Below are 25,277 nucleotides of genomic sequence, written 5' to 3'. Positions count from 1 at the left end.
AAAGAGGCAGCATCTCTTGGCAAACAAATTTGTATTACGTACGCTTTTCTGGAGATGTTCATACAATGCTCCTAGAAAAATATTGAATGATAACACAGCAATCTCTCTAGCATGTATAATTTGCAGTGAAGGATTGTGGGGTGAAGCCTTTGTGGAGAGGGGCAATTTCCAGAGGTATGCTTCTCAAGGACACTTTTAAAAATATCTGTGTTTTGGTACATCCTAGCCCATTGCAAAGGCAAAAAAATTGCTTTTGCCGTTTTCTGAGCCCAAGAGATTTCTGGCATGGATGATTTTCCAGTATTCGCAGTGGGTGATGATCAAAGGGAGTTGTCATAAATATAAAGGGAAGGGTAAACCCCCTTAAAATCCCTGCTGGCCAGAGGAAAACTCCTCTCACCTGTAAAGGGTTAAGAAGCTAAAGGTAACCTCGCTGGCACCTGACCAAAATGACCAATGAGGAGACAAGATACTTTCAAAAGCTGGGAGGAGGGAGAGAAACAAAGGGTCTGGGGGGGTCTGTCTATATGCTGTCTTTGCCGGGGATAGACCAGGAATGGAGTCTTAGAACTTTTAGTAAGTAATCTAGCTAGGTACGTGTTAGATTATGATTTCTTTAAATGGCTGAGAAAAGAATTGTGCTGAATAGAATAACTATTTCTGTCTGTGTATCTTTTTTGTAACTTAAGTTTTTGCCTAGAGGGATTCTCTATGTTTTGAATCTAATTACCCTGTAAGGTATCTACTATCGGATTTCTTTACTTCTATTTACTCCTATTTCTATTAAAAGTCTTCTTGTAAGAAAAGTGAAGGATTGTTCTTAAGACCCAAGGGTCTGGGTCTGTAGTCACCTAGGCAAATTGGTGAGGCTTTTTACCAAACCTTGTCCAGGAAGTGGGGTGCAAGGTTTTGGGAAGTATTTGGGGGGAAAGATGTTTCCAAACAGCTCTTCCCCAGTAACCAGTATTTGTTTGGTGGTGGTAGCGGCCAATCCAAGGACAAAGGGTGGAATATTTTGTACCTTAGGGAACTTTTTGACCTAAGCTGGTAAAGATAAGCTTAGGAGGTTTTCATGCAGGTCCCCACATCTCTACCCTAGCGTTAAGAGTGGGGGAGGAACCTTGACAGGAGTGCTTTACCTAAAAACTTTCTCCTCTAATTAGGTGGCAAAATTTTAACAAGGGGTTTCCATGAGCCCTTTCTGGCTCATTCTCATATACCAAAATACTGTTAAAATGTCATTTCTGCTCACTATATAACGTGTGACTGTGGTATAATATTTCGGTGCTCTGTCTTTAAACATAATTTTACTACAGTGCTTTGTTTGGTGACATTCCCAGCAATGTATTTATTTAGAATATGGTATAAAATGCTTTGTCTTCAGCTTTGTTTTTATATAATCTAACAGTTACTAGCCAACATATATTTTTATTAGGAATGGAGCTGAACAAGACTGTCACCAAAATCACCATCACAAATAGCTGCTTTGCTAGCAATCTCAGAAGAAGCCAAGGCTAGAATTGACAGAAAAACAAAATTGCTTTCCAAGCCCTATCCCTCTAAAACAGTGTGTCAGGGTTGAGGTGTAGGTAGTTAGGTCTAGTGGTTGGAGTTGGAGTCGAGTCAGGAGTGAAGCCAAGGGTCAGAGTCAGATTCAGGAGCTGAGCCAAGGGTTGGAGTCGGAGACCAGGTACAAGGATAAGGAACAAGGCAGGAAAGCAGGGTCCAATGTAGCAGCCAGGTAGAACCCAGTTGTGTAGACAACTTCCTGTGCCTCTTTGGGTTTGAATAGGAAACCCCGACCAATCAGAGCCCAGCAGAAGCCTCCCTGCAGCTTCAGGTTTTATGGTCTCTCTCTCTGTCAGTTAGTGGCAAGCTGCTGGGTGGGAGCAGGGAGGCAACAGTCAACTGGGAATCCTGAGGACCCAGATTCAAGACCCACAGCATCATAACACAGAGTTGCAACACTTTCTTGAGCTGGTGTATGGGAAGCTTGCATTGCCACTGCAATGTATTGCACCTGTTCTGTTGAAAAATAAGATGTTAGTCTCCTGTGATAAACTGGCGCCTTCCAAAAGCACAAAACTTACTTAAAAATAAGGGAAAGTCCACACACAGTTTGATTGCAGGATCAGAGCCAATATTAGCACAACTATTATATCTTCCCTTTGCACGGTGGTTGATTGTAGGACTGACTTGATCTTAGTTACTTTCTGGTAAATGAGCATAGAGTCTTAAATTGCTGGTGAAAAACAGATTTGATTTAGTGATTGTTGAACCCCAAAAGTTTCTGTTTGGAATCTAGGTGTTTGGATGTTTCTTAAAACTTAATATTCTGAACCTCTTTGGTCTTTAAAAACAAAATTGTTCAATTTCTTTTCATTTCTAATTCAGCCATTCAGACTTTGCTAATCTGCATTTATTCTTTGACAATAGAAAAAGAAATACCAAGACTAAATACAATGTTAATCATTGTGCTTTTACTTTCCTTCTTTTGTCCATCAGAGCAATGATTTCACCTCTTATCCCTGGATTTTTCTTGGCTATTAACTTCTTCCCTGCTGTTTATCTACAGATTCTTTTACAGCATCTTTCAGACATTCCCAAATCATTAGATTTTTGAATCATTCATGAAAACAAAGCACTTCTTCTTGGTAGTGACTTTGTATTTCATGATTCCTCAGAGCTTCAAGTTTCCATTGTGACTTTCGGTAACTTTTCCAGTTTGATATTCAGTCTCATCAATACCAATCTATGATTTGATCCACAATCTTAGCATAAACATAACCTTCCTAACACCATTTCTATAACCATGGTTGATCGCGATAAAATCATTTTGGTTTTTATACACCCCTCTTGGTGATTTCCATGTATGCCTTGCTCTTTCTTTAATTCAAAATAAACATAGCAGATAACGAGATCATGTTTCTTGCAAAATTCTATGAATATTTTTCCTCTGTCATTTCTTTCACTAAGGACAAGTAGGCCAACTGCCACAGATATTCTTTCCCTTCCTACATTTGCATTCCAGTCTTCCATAAGAATTATCACACTCTCCTTCCATCACTGATTTCCACCATTTCTTCAATGTTTTCGTATATTTTTTTTCAACATGCTCATCAGAATCTGCAGTTGTTGGGGATATTCTTGAATAATCATATCTTTTGGATGTGCTTTTATCACTATTATCACTACTATAATTGACTTGACTTTCCTTTCCTACTTTGACATCCACCTGCACAAATAACTCTGTATTCTTTACTGCTTGGTAGACTTATGACAAAGTCATGTTGCTCTCTCCAGCATGTCTCAGTCCCATTATTGTAATGCGTAGCTTGTCCATTTCTCTGCATAAATTAGCTAGCTTCCCACATTGGCCTTACATTCCTTGTGGCGATCCCTGCAGTTGGCAATTTCCTATCTCCAGCCACATAGGGCACCGGTTCATGCTGAGGACCAGTCAGAATGTATGGCAGCTGAGGAATATTACATTGGATTATAATTATTTTGGAGTGGGGATGGTCTCTATCTATCTAAGACATTCTGAATACTCCCAGAGGCTGGAATCATGTATCTATCCAAGTCCTCTATGGCTTAAATCAGGGGCAGGGAAACTTTTTGGCCCGAGGGCTGCATCAGGTTTCGGAAACTTTATGGAGCGCTGGTTAGGGGATGCTGTGCCTCCCCAAACAGCCAGGCGTGGCCCAGCCCCTACCCCCTATCCACCCTCGCACACTTCTCACCCCCTGACGGCCCCCCCTTGGACTCCTGCCCCATCCAACCCCCCGGTTCCTAACGGCCTCCCCTGGGGATCCCTGCCCCATCCAACCACCCCTTCTCCCTGTCTCCTGACTGCTCCCAGAACCCCTGCCCCTGACTGCCCCCCACCACCCCATCCAACTCCACCTCCTTCCTGACTGCCCCCCACGGGATCCCTGCCCCCATTCAATCCCCGTTCCCTGCCCTCTGACCGCCCCAACCCCTATCCACACCCCACCAAACTCCCCTGCCCTCTATCCAAACCCGCTCCCTGCCCCCTTACCACGCTTTTTGGCGCACTGGTGGCTGGCGGCACCACACCACCATGCAGCACAGAGCACCGGATCAGGCCAGGCTCTGCAGCCCTGCTGCCCCAGGAGCTCGCAGCCCTGCCACCCAGAGTACTGAGCCAGCGGCGCAGTGAGCTGAGGCTGCCGGGGAAGGGGAACAGCAGGGAGGGGCCAGGGGCGAGCCTCCCAGGCCAGGAGCTCAGGGGCCGGGCAGGAGGGTCCAGCGAGCAGGATGTGGCCTGTGAGCGGTATTTTGCTGGCTTAAACCATGAGTAGCTTGGAGATCTCCTTTCCCAACCTACCATCACAATAGCCGTTATCAACTAAGGGCTTGTTTCCACTTACCAATGGATTGACGCTGTAGTGACTGATCCACCAGGGGTCGATTTAGCAGGTTTAGTGAAGTCCCGCTAAAATCGACTGCAGCGTAGTGGGGACCCTGCAAGTAAGCAGATCTAAACTACGTTGACTTGAGTTACACTACTAATGTAACTCATATTGCGTAGCTTAGATTGACTTTCCCCTGTAGTGTAGACCTTCCCTAATTAAGCCCAGGGTAGTTTTGGAGGCTCCCTGACTTTGGTACTTGCTTCCCTAATTAAGCCCAGGGTAGTTTTGGAGGCTCCCTGACTTTGGTACTTGCTTCCCCACTTGGACTGACAAAAGCTACAATATGCTGAATTTCAGGGCATTTTGTAGAGTCTTTTTGGATTACCCAGGTTTCCTGAATGGAAAGAAAGAAGGAACTCTGAAGACTGATCTTTTATCAGAGTATAGCCTTTTGTAACCGTTTTTAAACTGTACATGTGCCTTGAGACTGAGAGCATGCACACAACATAAATCAAATTATCATGATTCAGAATTTCATCACAAGTCAACTGAACATTTCCCCCGCCCCAAAGAAAGTATAGTGATTTATTTCATACCATGGTATTTATGCATGTGCCTTTATGCAGATCATGGTTAAAGACACAAGTTGGAAACCAAAGTAAGAAGACACTTGGAAAGGCTGTTCTTGTCAAACTGTCGGTGCAATTTATACACCAAGAGGGATGTTCTGGTAAGTTTGGATAAAAACAGATATGAGCTTTTAGCTGTTTACCTGAAGAGAAACAAAGATCTGCACATTTAAAGACTCTTCATCCAGTCTTAACTGTATTATTTGATATAACTATTTCATTCATATTAACTACTGTTTGCATTAAAGCAATTTCCTGTGATCCTAATGATAAACAAACAAAAACAAAAACAACCCCAGCCTACCTTATGGAATGCCTTTTTTAGCATACCATGTAGTAACATCTACTAAAGATCTCACGCTGTTTAGATTTTTCTCTTGTGCTTTTAAAAAAAGCATTATAACTTATTAAACAGGTTGCAGATCATTGTGACTTTGAATAATTCCAGTCTGGTCCTATAGTCCCTATGAATTATGCCTATTTAAATCCTTTTTCAATCAAGTACAAAAACTGCTGAAAAATAAGACAGTGGTGTACAAATTACTATATCTGGAGTCCCTGTAATCTTGAAGATGTTAAAAATAACAAAAAAACAGGAGGCAGATTAAATCTCCAGAGCAAAAGTTAGAACTTTTAAGGACAAAAAATAATATCAGGAAAAGATTTATCAAAATTAATTGAAAGTCAGTGAAGGCCAGGAGCAATCCTAGATTTTAAAGAGGATATAGAATGTTTTCATCTCTAACTAGAATACTGCTACATTGGCTTTACTGCATTCATCTGCCTGAATACGTAGACACTCTCTCCAAGAAAGATGTAGCAGCAGTCAGTGATCTCAGGAAACTTACAAAAAGTCTTATTCATTATTTCTGAACCTAGGTGAAGACAGCTGATAGAAGTACTGGTACTTATTGAAAAGATAATACTGTATATGCTTCCTGACCAAATATCTCTTAACATCAGAAATGTTTAGATGCTTTCTTGGCTTGTACACTGAAGTGTGCCAACTGACTATAAAAAAATATTTGAAAGGCTACAAACAAGCTTAAAACCTTTTACTGGATATGACCATCAAATCAGTTTACACTTCAAAAAGAGTTCAAGTACCTGCAAACTCCCCAAAGAGGGTCTGGTATAGAGATGTGGGAAAAGTCATGGCAAGACCAAAATACTGTAAGGGCTACCCTGACACTAAAATAACATCAGAAAACTAAAAATCAATGTTGCTCTAGTCATTAGTGACTTGATAAAAGCAAATATGTTCACTTCAGTGACACACCATAAACATATATCTGTGAATACAGAAACCACCTGCAAATGATATAGGGAGTGGATAGGCTTCACATTTGGCTACAAATGGCTCTGAAGATGCCTGTGCATTTCCATTCTCCATTACTGCTTATTACAGACTGTGGTGTATAAGTAGCAGTGCCGTGCTCCATCCTCCCCACCTCAGAAGCCACTAGTTTCAAGACTGCTAATGGAAACGTCTTGCTATTCTTACCTTTTTTGCAAGTCAGCAAATCTTTTGTATTGTACATTTTAAAACAGAAAATTAATACTTCATTGATCTTAGTTTTTCTGTAATAAAATTTGTGCCAGCAGCCCAGAAATCATGAGCAATTCTACACAGGAGGGGTGGGGAGAAGGTCACTCGGGAAACAGATTTCAGATTCAGTATTGGATGAGGCTGTAATACAGAAGGAGTAACAATGATTAAATCATGAAAATATTAAAAATGAAATGGTAGTTTTGTTTAATCAATTTCTGAACACTGAGTATTTGCTATATACTTTGAAAAGTGCATAAAGTGATAAGTGGCAATATTTCATCACTGAGACATCACTGTTAGGCAGCAATTTCACAGATGCAATAAAAAAAATTAAAAATCAATTCCTGGAAAGGTGAGGGGCTAAGGGAGAAATAGCCATTTATGATGGCTTGTTTTCATTTGTCTCCAATTTCTGCTACAGGAATTGTTTGTAATCTACTAGCATGCTGGACTGGTCTGATCGGTTGCCCCCTACAAGAATGCTTGCAAGTATCCTTTGGCACCTTCAGGAAAAAACCATATTACGGCATGTCTATAGTGCAATTATGGTGCATGACTGCAGCTTGAGTAGACATACCTGAGCTAGCTTGGGCACCCAAACAGTGAAGCAGCTCACCATGTGCTTCGCCATGGGCTAGACCCGCAAGTAATTACCCAGGGTTTTGGGTAGCTTGTACACTTCACTGATCCAGAACCTGAGCTAGCTAGATTAAAGCTAGCTACAGCATTTCTATACTAGTGCAATCTCACCCCATGACTACAGTGTACATATACCTCGTTCAGCCTGTGTACAGCTGGAGATCATCATTACTTTCACCTTTTACATATCTAGTCCAAAACCTGCTGAGTTCTAGTCACATGGTAATTCTTTGCAGTGTTCCCAGATTTAGGCTAAAATATAAAACCTAATCATAAGCCAGTGAAGCAAAAATTGAAGCATTAATACTTGCGTAATATACTCCATATATACCTGAAACACTTTGGCAGTGCTGAAAATTGTTTCCAGAGTGGGCCAGCAGTCCTTAAAGTTTCCCCACACTTGCTGGGAGATCTCTGGAACTATTGGGCTGCAAAGCAGGGTCATTTATATATACACACCAAATAAAAGGATTTTTAAAAACATGGTTTTTGGGAGTAAAAATCTGCCTATTTCTAAGAATAAAAACTTATATTCAGTAAATTGAACCAATGCACCCCCTAAGTAACTGATACATTGCTAACTCCACACATTATAGGGCAGTGATAGTTGCCCCATAGTTAAAGACTGCGACATGGTTTCAGTTGAAAGCAGAACATCCAATTCTTCATAAAATCCACATAAATACTGTGAGGTAGTTTTCCAGCGTAAATAGTGTCATTTTGTCTTGAAGTTTACAAGGCACCACCCTGCCATGCAAACAACCTATTTTAAAAAACTATATCTACTAACAAAAGGGAATTATAGAGGTTTAAAATCTTTAATTTCCAAATTCCAAAGAATATAACTACTTAAAAATGTCTTTTCCCATAGCTTTGTAACATCTGGGTATCTTCAAACATTAGTTTGTGTGATTTTGCTAAATGTATAAACTATTCAGAGTTGCAAGAGTGCTGATTCTTCATTTTAATTAACAAAAAAGTAAAAAGCTAACTCATTATCTACCAAGACTTCAGTGAGTTAAACCTGGAATTAATTTGGCCAAATACCTTCAACTAACCAGTGAATTATTTTCAGCATTCTAGTGCTGATCTTGTGTAATAACAGCTTAGTTTGTAATCATGGCAGTAAGTCTTCTCTTATGCACTGAGATAAATGTACAGCTATTACTATTTGTAGTTCAGTAGTGCATAAGAGTCTAAGTTATTATAGACTAGGACCTCATTGTGCTAGGTGCTATACAAAGAGACAACAGTATAATCTCTGCCCCAAAGAGCTTATAATCGATGTAGCACGTTGCCTTTGCAAAAAGTTAAAGCAGCCTTTCATGACCCACAATTGAGATCCAGATGTACAATTTCCATTTAAATTAATAGGAGATCTGTGCTTCAATCCTTAAGGTGACTTTGAAAGTCTCAGGCTATGTCTACACTAGAAATGCAAGTCGACCTATATTTGGTCCACTTACAGCCGCCGCAGTTATTACTATGGTGGTCCATGTCCACACCGCCCTCCTTGGGGTTGGTGGAGCACATCCTCACCAGGAGTGCATCCTCACCAGGAACGACCTGAGAAGGGCAGTGCAGGGAGCTGAGACCTCAGTCTCTCAGCTCCACTGGGAACTCACTTCTGGGATCCCAGCTGCCCCACAGGCTCCTTGAGGACTGTCCCCTGCCACCTGCTCCACACTGGCAGCAGGAGAAGCAACCCGGGTCTTCTCCCCTCCCTATTCCCCACCGGGAGACACGGGAAGCCGCCCCGGGCTTCTTGTCCCCTGGGAGCAGGGTCCAGCTGTCCTGGCTTCTTGTCCCCACCATGGGGAGCCAGGCAGCCTTGTCACAGCTCACTAAGCCATGAAATTGACATAGTTGCCCAGCGAGGGTGGGTGGGGTGTGGAAGGGCAGCACTGGGGCTTCTCACCCTGGCTCTCGGATGGGAGCAGGATTCGAAGCCGCTGGGGCGTCTCGCCCTGGCTCCAAGTGGGGTCTGAAGCCACCGGGAGCTGGGTGCAGCCGGGAGATTTCTGAAGATATGAGCGAGTGGCAGCTGGGCTCCAGTTGCCCAGCTTTCTTGTCAATTTCACAGCTCCTGTGAGGAAGGCTGTAGTGTAGACACAGGCTGAGGGCTGGTCTACACTCAAAGTTAGGTTGATATAAGGCAGTTTAAGTATGTATAAGTAGCTGGTCAGAAACTGACTTTCAATGTTGAGTGAATTTAGTGCTCAGGAAAGACAGGATAGGAACAATACTGGCCTATGCACAGGCAGAACACACAGATAATGTACACGTTCCCCTCACAATGCATCCAATTTCCTGATCTTTATCATCCATTGCTTCTCACTTTCTTGGGCATCTCTTGAACAGAGACTACCAAGCCTTCAGATGTGTTAAAAATAGGGCTGTCAGTTAATTGCAGTTAACTCAAGTGATTAACTCAAAACAAATTAACCCAATTTTAAAAATGTATTGTGATTAATTGCAGTTTTAATCTCAGTGTTAAACAATAATAGAATACCAACTGAAAATTATAAATATTTTTGGATGTTTTTCTACATTTTCAAATATATTGATTTCAATTACAACACAGAATACAACGTATACTATGTTCACTTCATACTATTATTTTTATTACAAATATTTGCACTGTAAAAAATATAAACAAAAGAAACAGTATTTTTCAATTAGCCTCATACAAGTACTGTAGTGTGATCTCTTTATCATGAGAGTGCAACTTACAAATGTAGATTTTTTTTTTGTTACATAACTGCACTCAAAAACAAAACAGTGTAAAACTTTGGAACCAAGAAGTCCACTCAGTCCTACTTCTTGTTTAGCCAATCGCTAAGATAAACAAGTTTGTTTACATTTACGGGAGATAATGCCACCTCCTTCTTATTTACATGCCAGATACGCTAAACATTTGTATGCCCCTTCATGCTTTGGCCACTATTCCAGAGGACATGTTTCCATGCTGATGATGCTTGTTAAAAAAATAACGCGTTAATTAAATTTGTGACTGAACTCCTCGATTTTACCAGCATTCTGCCATATATTTCGTGTTATGGCAGTCTCGGATGATGACCCAACACTTGCTGTTCAATTTAAGAACACTTTTGCTGCACATTTGACAAAATGAGAAGAAGGTACCAAAGCAAGATTTCTAAAGATATCTACAGCACTCAACCCAAGGTTTAAGAATCAGTAGTGCCTTCCAAAATCTGAGAAGGACGAGATGTGGAACAAGCTGTCAGAAGTCTTAAAAGAACCACCAAAAAAGAAAATCAACCTTCTGTTGGTGGCATCTGACTCAGATGATGAAAGTTAACATGGGTCAGTCCATGTTGCTTCGGATCACTATCGAGCAGAACCCATCATCAGCATAGAAACATGTCTTCTGGAATGGTGGTTGAACATGAAGGGACATGTAAATGTTTAGCATATCTGGCATGTAAATACCTTGCAAGGCCGGCTACAAAAATGCCATTTGAACTCCTGTTCTCACTTTCAGGTGATAGCATAAATAAGAAGCAGGCAGCATTTTCTCCCATAAATGTAAACAAACTTGTTTATCTTAGCAATTGGCTGAACAAGAAGTAGGACTGTAGGCTCTACATTTGTAAATTGCACTTTCATGATAAACAGATTGCACTACGGTACTTGTATTTTTCAATTCACCTCATACTATTATCTTTTCTACAGTGCAAATATTTGTAATCAAAACTATAAAGTGAGCACTGTACACTTTATATTCTGTGTTGTAATTGAAATCAATACATTTGAAAATGTAGAAAACATCCAAAAATATTTAAATAAATGGTATTCTATTATTGTTTAAAAGTGTGATTAAAACTGTAATTAATTGCGATTAATTTTTTAAAGATCATTGGACACCCCAGTTAAGAACATTGCACATCTTTATTTTTAATACTCTAATTTATTTAATTTTTGATAACCCTCAAGGGCAGCAGCACTAAAGGACTCCTGAGTAGGTTCTGAATGCTCTATCTCCCTATGGTCTTCTGTGCAGAGTGGCTGACACAATCTCAGAGACAAAGTGACAGTTAACTTCATTAATCCCAATTCAAGATGTAATATGCTGGGAACAGTTTTGGGAGGGGGGAGAGGGGTTAAACTGCTCTTGTTTCTTGGCCTGCATGGCAAGCACAGCCTTGATTATCTTTTATGGGGATGTGCAGTGAATGCAATTACACTAAGAGTTGTTCAATATTTGATGAGTAGCAGCCAAAGGTAGCCATGCAGGTCAAGACAGTGTAGAGCTGAGAAGATATGATGTGCACTTGCAAATGTTACTTATTCTCCCTTAGTTTAAATTACTTTTAATGAAATATTTAACAGCAGCTTTGAAAAATGACCCCTTGAGACTTCACATTTCACAGAGAACCTAAAGTTTAAGTAAATTAATTGGTAACATTTTCATTTCTCCAGTTTTTGCTCTGAGACAAAAGCTCTTTTTATCACTTACATTCTCCATTGTATGTTAATAATATGTATACTCAGCTCATTTTCCCCTTACAACAAACAGCAGTTATTTATTTTGTCTTTCACCTCATTAGAGTTAAGAGCTCTCTGTTTAGACTCCATTTTAGAAAAATGCACATACATTTTCACACATCTCCCAAGAACTGCCCTCCAGTTGGAGAAATAGTGGGAAGAATTTTGCACAAACACTTGGCAAATTCTAAATAGATTTTTGCCTTGTGCTGAACATACACCTGTTTTAATAACCTTTCATGAAAGCTTGTAAAAGCAAAATTTTGCCTGCCCAGAAGTTAGCAAAAAAATTATATATTGGTTAAACCACAAAATGAAATTCACTTCCTCTTGATCTTAAACTTGTTTCAAGCAGAAATATTGAAGTTTAAAACCCATGAAAATCAGGGAGCAGAAACCATGTAACTTGATGACCAATAGCTCAAATAGTTCTGGATATCTAATACCATAAGTACTTATTAAGGGCAGTTCCTGAACAGTCAAAACTGAATAAATGTTCATAAAAGCCGTTCAACAAACAATTTCAATTAAGTTAATAAATTATTAGACAATTCACAAACAGGAAAAAATGGCTAAATTAGCCAATAGATGGAACGCAATGAATAAATAATCGGTTCTCATCTCAACTGATCAGATCCGCTATTACTTAATTTTCTTCAAGGATGAACAAACGTTTAAGGCCTCTTGTATGCTGGATTGATTAGCTCAAGCCATTGGCATTTGTTACCAGTCAGCATCCAGTTCAAGACCATGGTGACCACAAATCATTTAATATTTACTATGTACTACTTAAATGCATGATAGCACCATGTGTTGCTGACTATACCAAAATATACACACTTTGGATGAGATTTTCAAAAACACCAAAGGGCATTAGGCGTTGAAGGTCTCCAGGACAGGGCTTTTCCTGGGTCTGTACAGTGCCTAGCATAATGGGTCTTGATCATGTTTTGGTGCTCTACATGCTATTGAAATGTAAAAGATACTGAAGAAGCAGAAGCTGTCTAGCATATTATTCAGTAATTTCATTTCACATTTTCCTCCTTTTTTCAGAGACTGAATGTGTAATGGATTATATGCTTGTGAAGGCCTATATTTGCACTGATCCCAGGAACCTAGGTTAAAATCTGCAGCGAGCAGTCACATCTGTTAAATAAAAGCATGCAAAAACACAGAAAAATCATGAAATGAAGCAGACAAGAGGCTACAGAAAGGAAATACTGGCTTAGGCTGAAGTCAGACTCTTTAAAAGGCTGAGTCTGTGAGGTGCAGAAGCTGACTGTGTGCAAGATGATAAAACCAGCATCAAAGATAACAAGGACAAGGGAGCATACTGAAATATGAAGGATTCTATCTTTTCTGAAATTTTACACTGCAAGGGGGCACAGTATGGGCTTCCTTGCTGCTTGTAATGAATGTACACAACACAGGTGGGTTGTAACATGTCTGTATTCAAACTCCCTCAGCTTGTATTTGTGTGAGAACCACTTTCTATGGTACATAGTGCAAAGGACAGACAGTAGCAATGGTATCTCAGAGTAGCTTCACTATTGCATTTTTGAGTTAATCCTTACCTGACCTGGAAGGGTGATATTCAACCACAAAGGTTTTGCTTTGCAAACACAAGCCTATACAATGAAATGCCTTTAAAATAAGAATTGCAAGTTGTACAATTGTTCTGTGCATCATAACCAAAATTTCTCAGGAAAATTTCTAATTGTGAGTTCTTTAATTATGGGATATGTGTCATGAGCTCTTGCTTCTGATCTCAGATGAAAAATGAAGTAAATCCTACACCTTAAGAAAAAAGAAATTCCAAGCAAAATGGGTATTTATTTGTACAGTAGAACCTCAGTTACGGACATATTGGGAATGGAAGTTGTCTATAACTCTGAAATGTTCATAACTCTGAACAAAGTGCAGTTCAGGCTCCAGTTCCAGCCGTTGACACTCCAAGCCAGGTTCCAGCAGCAGCAGAATTCCCTCCTAAGTGTGGGCAGCTTCCTTGCAGGCAGCTTTTTTCCCTGGGTCAGACTGCAACCTGGTCTCCCTTCCAGCTGGGGGAGGAGGGGTGAAAACAGCATCCCCTCCTGTCTGGAGGAGAGGGGGAGGAATGAAAACAGCACAGACCCCAGTGCTGCTCATGCTCTGCCAGCTGCCTTGGGCTGGCAGCCCCAGCGTCTTCAGTCCTAGAAGTAAGTGGCTGCCCCTCATGTGGAGGTGGGGATGGGACAGGCAGCCCATATGTGCCTACCTTCAACATGCAATATAGGCACAGTGCAGCATTTGCTTTTTTTTTTTTTGGTCTCCGCTGCTGCCTGATTGGTTACCTCCGGTTTCACATGATGTCCAGTTGACTGGTCAATCCGTAACTCTGGTGTTTGTATCTTTGAGCTTCTACTGTATCACCAGTACAATGCAGAGCAATTCATGCCCTTTTTTCACTGTTACTGGGTGGACTAGATCCGGAGGTCCCCTGCTGGAGGCCTTGCAGCCCTGCCTCACCCCGCCCCAGAAAAAGAACAGAGCAGAAGTCCTACAGGCAGCCAGTCGTGGCCAGAAGAGCCCTATAAAATGAAGCAACAGAGGCAGAGCAATCAGTTACTGCCTGGTGCTTGAAGAGGGTGGACCGGGTGCCGGGCTGGCTGGAAGAGCAACAGGCCTGCAGACAGTTTACTACAGGCAGGACTGAGCAGAGGGAAGACTGGTTACCTGGCTGGCTGGAAGATTAGCAGGACCATGGACAGATAAATGAGGACAGGCTAAGCCCAGGGGACTGAGCCCATAACCCAGCCAGACCAGAGGGTACTGTGATAGACCCTGCTGGTCTGGTTGAAGACTGAGCCCAGGAAAGGCTGCTGAAAGGACACTAACTGAGGGTACCGAGAGGGGCCCTTGTTGGGCGGTTAAAGAAGGCAGTGCCTCTAGGAAGGAAGCCTTGGTGCTACGGCCCCATACCAGGGCCGTGAGAAAGAACTAGAGACTGTGTACCTTAGAGGGGGGGGACGGTGTGACTCAACCAGAGGGCTGAGTCACTGAAGACCCACCGAACCGCCATTGGCCACGGGGGTGCTCACGAGAGGCAGGTGCCACCATATTGTAAGAACTCAAAGAAAAGCAGGCTCACACCCAACCAGAAGGAGGGTGTTCGTGAAAGGAAGGTGCCACTCCGTTTCAAAACTAAGTCACTGCAGGCACTTTTCAGCCAAAAGGGGATACGCACAAGAGATGGGTGCCGACTCTGTTATATTCACATTACTAGGTTTTTGGTTTCTTTATTTTTTTACTATTAGCCAGTAAAGTTCAAAAGATTCTGATGCTTATTTGAACCTATTCAAATAAGCAGATCTGGGCTTGGAAATTCACATGGTAAGGCTTTTGAGTAAGGTTTCTACTGTTTTTCTATTCCAGTTAGCCTATAACACCACAGAGGATTTCTCATGGTACTTTGGGTGCTCCATTACCAATTCCAGTTGTAGCCCAGAAATTCAAAGTTCCATAAAGTAATTAACTAACCAAAAAATTGGAATGATAGAGATGGTCAAATAATATTCATGCAAAACTTATTTGAATGTTCTATGTTTTAAAATACACAAGAGTATTTCTCTACTGTTCACCCACCTTATTAAGGTGGGCAAATCAATCAAGACTATCATTTAATTTAACTAAAATGGCTTATGTTCTATGGACCTAGCTTTAGTTAGGAATCTGCTTGTTTGGGACAAAGGTTCGATTTAGGTATTGTAAGCATCTGAAGTTTGAAAAAACTTAAGAAAACTACAAGTTTCTGAATAACTACAATCTTAAAAAAGGTGATAACATCCAAAGGAACTTGTTTAGATGTACACAAATCTATGACATACTAAGGCAAACTGGCTATTCCAGTCTCTCTCAATAACAAGGAGACAGAGTTGTTGTAAATAATATAAAGAGCATTCTTTATTTAGGCTGGACTTGAAGTTCTCCCTGGTTCTATATTGCCCAGACTAACTGCAATTAAACAGACCCTTAGCCCGAGCCCAAGTCAGCTGGCATGGGCCAGCCACAAGTTTTTAATTGCAGTGTAGACATAGACCTATAGTAATACATGTCTTGGTAAAAACTACATAATTTCTTAAGATCTTGGAGGTGCCTGTAAACAGGGATCTCTCCTCACAATCTTTAAAACAGTCAAAGGGTAGCAATTAGAACTGATCATATTCTTCTCCCCTTCTTTATGTATTAATAATCAGGTATTCCAACAGGCTATATCCATAAACTGTCAACTCCACTAATTAATGTCTGGCACTGTTTTGAAGAACAGGGTTATACCATGTGTTCCTGTATTATTTAAATTAACTCAACAAGCTTTTCTTCCATCTAATTTCTGGGCTCAGGCTAACCCACTAAAAACTGGATGAAACTGGTCAATTTTATCTTTTTAAAATAATACAGAAAACAAACACATACTCTGTATCTGGACTACCTTCTTTGTCCTGTAAAACCTTATGATACAAATTATATCATTGTTATCAAATAAGTGTTTAATTTTTCATGCCAGCAACAATCATCCTTAAACATTAACTTTCTTATAAATCAGTTTTGCAAAAGTTACCCAATGTGGATAAATTGAGCAGAGGAAAACAAAGTAAAAGTGACAGGTTTCAGAGTAGCAGCCGTGTTAGTCTGTATTCGCAAAAAGAAAAGGAGTACTTGTGGCACCTTAGAGACTAACCAATTTATTTGAGCATAAGTTTTCGAGAGCTACAGCTCACTTCATCGGATGCAACTAAAAAGTGGAGTTCCATCTACATTCAGTGTTCTGGGATAGATCAAATCTTATTGTATGTCCTAATGGATAAAGGTCCAGTTGCAGTCCTTGCCACTGTTCCCTCTAAGCTGTGCGCGTGTGCACACAGATCCTAAACCCCACACACATGGCGAAACACCGCACGCACAAAAATTTGCACAGTAGCACAACAAAAGGCACAAAAGAAATTTTTTGTGCACACGGCCTGTCAAAAATTAGAGGGAACATTGGTCCTTACTGGTTCATTTCTGGAGCTATTGAAGTCTGGTTCTTCTGCTACAGTGGATGGGAGTAGCTGTTATACTAGCTTTGCAGCAAACAGATTATCTTACTGAGGGTATGTCTACACTACGAAATTAGGTCAAATTTATAGAAGTCGTTTTTTTAGAAATCGTTTTTACATAGTCGATTGTGTGTGTCCCCACAAAAAATGCTCTAAGTGCATTAACTTGGCGGAGTGCTTCCACAGTACCGAGGCTAGCGTCAACTTCCAGAGCGTTCCACTGTGGGTAGCTATCCCACAGTTCCCACAGTTTCCACCACCCATTGGAATTTTGGGTTGAGATCCCAATGCCTAATGGGGCAAAAACATTGTCACGGGTGGTTCTGCGTACATACCGTCAGGCCTTCCCTCCCTCTGTGCAAGCAACGGCAGACAATCGTTTCGTGCCTTTTTTCCTGAGTTACCTGTGCAGACGCCATACCACGGCAAGCATGGAGCCCACTCAGCTCACTGTCACTGTACATCTCCTGGGTGCTTGCAGACGCGGTACTGCATTGCTACACAGCAGCAACCCATTGACTTGTGGCGGCAGACAGTGCAATGGGCCTGATAGCCATCGTCGTCATGTCCGAGGTGCTCCTGGCCGCCTCGGTAAGGTCGGTCAGGAGCGCCTGGGCAGACGTTGGCGCAGGGACTAAAATAGGAGTGACTCGACCAGGTCATTCTCTTTAGTCCTGCAGGCTGTCCTATTGTACCGTCTTATGGCGAGCAGGCAGGAGATGAGGATGGCTAGAAGTCCTACTGCACTGTCTGCTGCCAGCCAAAGATGTAAAAGATAGATGGAGTGAATCAAAACAAGAAATACACCAGATTTGTTTTGTATTCATTTGCTCCCCCCTCCCTCCCTCCGTGAAATCAATGGCCGACAATCGTTTCAGTGCGGTGTGTCGGGGCACCTTGAAAACTTTAATGGAGATTCAGTCCTGCCTGAAATACTGGGGGGAAGGGATAACTCAGTGGGTTGAGCATTGGCTTCGGTATTGGCCTGCTAAACCAAGGGTTTTGAGTTCAATCCTTGAGGGGGCCATTCTGTGTGACAGTTGTTTTTGTTTCTCCTTAATGTAAAGCCACCCCCTTTGTTAATTCCCTGTTAGCCAACCCTGTAAGCCATTTCGTCGATCGCCCCTCCCTCCGTCAGAGCAATGGCAGACAATCATTCCGCGCCTTTTTTCTGTGCAGACGCCATACCACGGCAAGCATGGAGCCCGCTCAGATCATTTTGGCAATTAGGAGCACATTAAACACCATGCGCATTATCCATCAGTATATGCAGCACCAGAACCTGGCAAAGCGAAACCAGGCGAGTAGGCGACTTCAGCGTGGTGACGAGAGTGATGAGGACATGGACATAGACTTCTCTTGAAACACGGGCCCTGGCAATGTGGGTATCATGGTGCTAATGGGGCAGGTTCATGAGGTGGAACGCAGTTTCTGGGCCCAGGAAACAAGCACAGACTGGTGGGACCACATAGTGTTGCAGGTCTGGGACGATTCCCAGTGGCTGCGAAACTTTTGCATGCGTAAGGGCACTTTCATGGAACTTTGTGACTTGCTTTCCCCTGCCCTGAGGTGCAAGAATACCAAGATGAGAGCAGCCCTCACAGTTGACAAACGAGTGGCAATAGCCCTGTGGAAGCTTGCAACGCCACCCAGCTACCGGTCAGTCGGGAATCAATTTGGAGTGGGCAAATCTACTGTGGGGGCTGCTGTGATGCAAGTAGCCAATGCAATCACTGAGCTGCTGATATCAAGGGTAGTGACCCTGGGAAATGTGCAGGTCATAGTGGATGGCTTTGCTGCAATGGGATTCCCTAACTGTGGTGGGGCCATAGACGGAACCCATATCCCTATTTTGGCACCGGAGCACCAAGCTGGCAAGTACATAAACCGCAAGGGGTACTTTTTAATAGTGCTGCAAGCTCTGGTGGATCACAAGGGACGTTTCACCAACATCAACGTGGGATGGCCGGGAAAGGTACATGACGCTCGCGTCTTCAGGAACTCTGGTCTGTTTCAAAAGCTGCAGGAAGGGACTTTATTCTCAGACCAGAAAATAACCCTTGGGGATGTTGAAATGCCTATAGTTATCCTTGGGGACCCAGCCTACCCCTTAATGCCATGGCTAATGAAGCCATACACAGGCAGCCTGGACAGTAGTCAGGAGCTGTTCAACTATAAGCTGAGCAAGTGCAGAATGGTGGTAGAATGTGCATTTGGATGTTTAAAAGCGCGCTGGTACAGTTTACTGACTCGGTTAGACCTCAGTGAAACCAATATTCCCCACTGTTGTTACGGCTTGCTGTGTGCTCCACAATATCTGTGAGAGTAAAGGGGAGACGTTTATGGCAGGGTGGGAGGTTGAGGCAAATCGTTTGGCCACTGATTACGTGCAGCCAGACACCAGGGTGGTTAGAAGAACACAGGAGGGCGTGGTGCGCATCAGAGAAACTTTGAAAACCAGTTTCAGGAATGGCCAGGCTACGGTGTGAAAGTTCTGTTTGTTTCTCCTTGACGAGCCCCACCCCCCCTTCGTTCACTCTACTTCCCTGTATGCTAACCAACCTCCCCTCCTCCCTTTGATCACCACTTGCAGAGGCAATAAAGTCACTGTAGCTTCACATACATGCATTCTTTATTAATTCATCACACAAATAGGGGGATAACTGCCAAATTAGCCTGGGAGGGGTGGTGGAGGAGGGAAGGACAAGGCCACACAGCACTTTAAAAGTTTAAAACTTATTGAATGCCAGCCTTCTGTTGCTTGGGCAATCCTCTGGGGTGGAGTGGCTGGGTGGCCGGAGGCCCCCACACCGCGTTCTTGGGTGTCTGGGTGAGGAGGCTATGGAACTTGGGGAGGAGGGCGGTTGGTTACACAGGGGCTGTAGTGGCGGTCTGTGCTCCTGCTGCCTTTCCTGCAGCTCAGCCATACACGGGAGCATATTAGTTTGATCCTCCAGCAGCCTCAGCATTGAATTCTGCCTCCTCTCATCACACTGCCACCACCTTTCCACTTCAGCCTTCTCTTCAGCCCGCCATCTCTCCTCCTGGTCATTTTGTGCTTTCCTGCACTCTGACATTGTCTGCCTCCACGCATTCATCTGTGCTCTGTCAGTGTGGGAGGACAGCATGAGCTCAGAGAACATTTCATCGCGAGTGCATTTTTAACCTTCTAATCTTCGCTAGCCTCTGGGAAGGAGAAGATCCTGTGATCCTTGAAACACATGCAGCTGGTGGAGAATAAAAAAGGGACAGTGGTATTTAAAAAGACCCATTTTATAGAAAAATGGGTACACTGTTTCACAGCAAACCTTGCTGTTAACATTACATACACAGCACATGTGCTTTCGTTCCAAGGTTGCATTTTGCCTCCCCCCACCACGTGGCTAGCCCCTCCCCCGTCCCCGTAACTAACAGCGGGGAACATTTCTGTTCAGCCACAGGCAAACAGCCCAGCAGGAACGGCCACCTCTGAATGTCCCCTTAAGAAAAGCACCCTATTTCAACCAGGTGACCATGAAGGATATCACTCTCCTGATGATAACAAACAGAGATAAAGAACGGATGTTGTTTGAATGCCAGCAAACATATCCTGCAATGCTTTGTTCTGCAATGATTCCCGACTACGTGCTACTGGCCTGGCATGGTAAAGTGTCCTACCACGGTGGATGGAATAAGGCTGCCCTCCCCAGAAACCTTTTGAAAAGGCTTTGGGAGTACATCCAGGAGAGCTTTATGGAGATGTCCCTGGAGGATTTCTGTTCCATCCCCAAACATGTTAACAGACTTTTCCAGTAGCTGTACTGGCCACGAATGCCAGGGCAAATAAATAATTAAACACGCTTGCTTTTAAACCATGTATACTATTTAAAAAGGCACACTCACCAGAGGTCCATTCTCCCCCTGGCAGGTTCAGGAGGCAGCCTTGGTTGGGTTCGGGGGGTACTGGCTCCAGGTCCAGGGTAAGAAACAGTTCCTGGCTGTTGGGAAAACTGGTTTCTCCACTTGCTTGCTGTGAGCTATCTTCCTCATCCCCAAAACCTGCTTCTGTGTTGCCTCCATCTCCATTGAAGGAGTCAAACAACACGGCTGGGGTAGTGGTGGCTGAACCCCCTAAAATGGCATGCAGCTCATCATAGAAGCGGCATGTTTGGGGCTCTGACCCGGAGTGGCCGTTCGCCTCTCTGGTTTTCTGGTAGGCTTGCCTCAGCTCCTTAAGTTTCACGTGGCACTGCTTTGGGTCCCTGTTATGGCCTCTGTCCTTCATGCCCTGGGAGATTTTGGCAAATGTTTTGGCATTTTGAAAACTGGAATAGAGTTCTGATAGCATGGATTCGTCTCCCCATACAGCGATCAGATCCCGTACCCCCCATTTGGTCCATGCTGGAGCTCTTTTGCGATTCTGGGACTCCATCATGGTCATCTCTGCTGATGAGCTCTGCACTCACCTACAGCTTGCCATGCTGGTCAAACAGGAAATGAAATTCAAAAGTTCGCGGGCCTTTTCCTGTCTACCTGGCCAGTGCATCTGAGTTGAGAGTGCTGTCCAGAGCGGTCACAATGGAGCACGCTGGGATAGCTCCTGGAGGCCAATACCGTCTAATTGCATCCATAGTACCCCAAATTTAACCCGGCAAGGCCGATCTCAGCACTAATCCCCTTGTTGGGGGTGGAGTAAGGAAATAGATTTTAAGAGCCCTTTAAGTCAAAAAAAAGGGCTTCATCGTGTGGATGGGTACAGGGTTAAATCGATTTAACGCTGCTAAATTCGACCTCAACTCCTAGTGTAGACCAGGGCTGAGAATGTGTTTTTTAGAAAGGCCCAACTCAAATTTTTTTCATGGTGATTCTCAGAGCAATTTGGTATTTTCCATTTTAACAAGAGCTATGATTGCTACTCTTACCAATTATCTACATTCAGAAGGAGAAACAGCTGTAGGAATGACTCAACTCAGACTATAATGCATGTTTTCAGCCCTTATTATGGGGAGAGATAAAAACATATCCTGCAACTTTAAGAACCACTGTCAATAAGCAATATTTTGTTGGATAATCACTCCATTTGATTGACATTGCTTTTTGTTGGTGCAGAAATGCATGTAAAATTCATATGAAGCTGTCAAAGAAATTAAACATTTTATACTATAAAGCAGAGCATATATATTCAAAATTGCTTCATGTATTCCAGCAAGCGGCACACCTAAGTTCATCACTGGCAGTTAAAACAGGTAGGAGTTCTCACTTCAAGTCTACAAAAGTTTTCCAGTTTGAAGAATTGGAATATCTCTTAAGTAGTAAGATTTTTAAACTTAGTCTCTCCATCCTCCATTATTTGCTTTACTCTCCCTTTCTTTCAGGAATATGGCTGCAAAGAAGGGAAAGGATCTGACTGAGCAAAAAGGAAAATACATTTTCCATTGTGCAAAAGACCAAGAAAGTTGCAAGACACCTCTGAAAAAAATGTATTTGCATCCTGGAAATTGAGCTGCGCAAGAACTGAAATTTCTGTTTTGCAGAATATTCCACAATTTCAAGATTTATTTTCTTCCAAACTGGAATAGAAACAAAAATTGAAATTTACCATTGAACAATGTTTTTTAAAAAAAAAATTGTCCACAGAAGTGTTTTGTTTCAATTTTGACTTTTTTTTTTATAAAAATGAAGTTTAAAATGAAAACTAGTATTTCATTCCAAAACCACCAAAATGGATTTTTCAATCTTGTTAAACCCCATATTAATTTTTATGCAGTATTATTTTATCCATGTTGGTCCCAGGATATTAGAGAGAAAGTGGGTGAAGTAATATCTTTTACTGGATCAATTTAATATTCAATTGTTGATCGATAAAATTTTGTTGAAACATGTTTCCTTGGAAAGTTTCTGTTTCAATTAACGGTTGTTTTTGGATGGAAAACATTCCATAAGAAAATTTTTGACCAGCTCAACCTGGAAGCTAGATGGATTCTGTCTGCAGGCAGAAAGGTCCAATGAGGGAGGAGAAACACGTTATTAATAAGCTTACTCCCCTTCCAGGTTCTACATTAAATGAATCACTAATGATTCCTGAATCAGGAATTGAGAAAGTAAAGCTACCACCTTTGTTCAAAAGCAAATTTACTTATTGTAAGAGGTACCAGATTAACATCCCTGGAGACCAAATTTCTCTAGACACAGGGTAGCCAGCAAATGAAGTGTAACTTTTTACATCATCATCACACCATGCCAATATGCCACAACTCTGATCTACTGATCCACTTCTGGGAGTGAGAAAAATTTAGACTCCCTGCCCACTGGCTCCTCAATACCTCTGTCAGCAATGTCAACAATAGCACCAATTAGCAGCAGTTCTAGTGGGGGGTTGTGTGTGATGATGCTTAGGAACTGAGCTGATAAAAAGGCTGAGTTTAGAATGTACATAATTGCACATAATATTAATAGTCACAGAAGCTGACACGGCTGGAAGTCCATAGTAGGAACTGTGAGCACATTTACAACACATTTACAGCTTTCTTATGCAGCACTTGAAACTCATGTTGTCTTGGAGACCTACTGCTACATACAGAATTACAACTTTGTGCTTCCACTATTTAGTGCCTCTCCATGCTGACACAGTAATGGGTGACACTGAAATTTTATATTACTATTTTTCTGTTCCATCCAAATGGCACCACTAATGACTGGCTTTCAGCAATGGCTCTAATATTCACTTCCAAAGTCCTTGACTCTTTAGCACAACTGTTGGGGCTGGCTAAGCCATCTTAACATGTAAATTTAAAATAAAAATTTAACTGTATGGAAGCTAAACAATTTCAGACCATGAAACTCCCCTCAAGTCTACCTCAGTATCAAAGGTCACACAGAAGGAGGTTTTGCTTTAATCATCATATTTCCCCAATACTCAAGTGGGAAGAGACTCTAGCTTTCATACCATTTTAGCTGAGAGAAAATATGGCCGTATAAACATCACTAGAGAAACAACTCAGACAATGACATTTGAAGTAGTAAAAAAGCAAATGGCCAAATAATTACATCTTTGTCAGTACCATTTTATTCCTTGCAGAAGTGCTGTAGGTGATAATTGACATTGTCATGATGTAAACAGTAATTGCCTCTGGGCACTAATGTGAAACATGTGCTGCCTTTGAGTCATCCCCAACCTTTATAAATGAGCAGCATAATCTTGGCAGCAGTCATGTCATGTATTAGTCAACAGCTTAAGCACTGTATTTTGTCTGATTCAGCTGAGGCAAGAGTACCTTTTTCATCCTATGATCCCATGTTACATCTTTATGCACAAGAAATTGAATTAGGAGTCACTAGTCTTATCCCACTGGAATTACCAGAATTTTCCTGTATAAACCAAAGTTCAAGCGAAAAATAGCTTTTCAAATATTGTTTCTCAAGTCTATTTACTATGTTGAATGTATGCTGAAATATACTTGCCTGAGACAATTATAGTACATTTTGTGTACACAATGGATCCAATCTTGTATTTCTTCAGCATCCAACACTCCTGTTACATAAGATACAGGCACTAATACTTAGACAGGACTGCAATGAAGGATTTATATTTAATAAAAAATCCCTTAAGTAATGATGAAGTCACACAACTGAAAGAAAATCGAAGGTCATGACAGTCCTTCATGCACTTCATGAACATCCTTCAAACAATGCAAGTAGTCCTGTGGACTTCAAAGGGACCAACACCACAGTAAAGCCAAGCACATGTATAATTTTTTGCAGGATCAGGGCCTAAGGCTCCAACACTGATAAATCCTCAATGAGGACAGTGTTCAGGTTTTGAAATTTCATGACTTCTGCTGGAGCCATTTCTAAAAAATACAGCTAGAATATTTTAATTAGGTGCCTTTTCACTCTTCCAACACAGAAAAATAGCTGAAGATTTTGTTTAGATTTCTACTTCAGGCAGACCCCAAACATTGGGATGAAAGTTTCTAAAGATCTAAATATTAAAAACTCAAATATGTGGAAAATAAGGAGTTAGAAACTGGAAAATATAAAATCTGTGTGTAGGAGTGTAAAATATTACACATTGCATATGCATATTTAGGGCCAAATTCAGAAGTGATGTTAGGGGACTTACATTAGACTACCTTAAGCATCGGTAGAGCAAGTGTGAACTGGGCTGAAGTAGTTTTGAAAAAACTACTACTAAGATTTGCTGTTTTGTCCTCCCTTGTTAAAGGATTACTAGAAAATATATGCCTATTGTAAGTAGAAAATAAGGCTTGGTCCATACATTCAGTCGATGTAAGGTGCCCTGCATTGACCTAGCTGTCCATGTGTCTCTAGTTAAATTTGTTTCACAGTGATATAAGCACCTGTGACAGGGTTGGGACTCACCACCGCAGCACCTCCCGCTGGCACATCTGGGAATTAGCTCTGTCCTCTGCGGGACGCCCTCTGCCAGTGGAGTCCCATCCATTGTCTCCGCTCTGCTGTCCTGGGACCTGCGTTGCTCCCTGCTTGGCAGCATCCT

At 42.0% G+C, this 25,277-nt stretch overlaps 1 long non-coding RNA gene across 2 annotated transcripts; it reads left to right on the top strand.

The window, feature by feature from the left end:
- The first annotated feature begins 505 nt into the window (after positions 1-505).
- Positions 506-22,816, top strand: LOC122466610. Of its 2 annotated transcripts, none has more exons than XR_006292258.1 (3): positions 506-576; positions 5,006-5,109; positions 22,135-22,816. It is a non-coding gene; the product is annotated as an uncharacterized LOC122466610 (long non-coding RNA). The 2 variants fall into 2 exon arrangements; XR_006292259.1 differs by lacking the exon at positions 22,135-22,816 and adding an exon at positions 12,762-13,564 and having other exon boundaries at positions 518-576.
- The last annotated feature ends 2,461 nt before the right edge of the window (positions 22,817-25,277 follow it).

Source organism: Chelonia mydas, chromosome 7 (assembly GCF_015237465.2).
Source record: "Chelonia mydas isolate rCheMyd1 chromosome 7, rCheMyd1.pri.v2, whole genome shotgun sequence".
NCBI classification, from domain to species: Eukaryota; Metazoa; Chordata; order Testudines; family Cheloniidae; genus Chelonia; species Chelonia mydas.
This window is presented reverse-complemented; position numbering and strand designations above follow the sequence as displayed.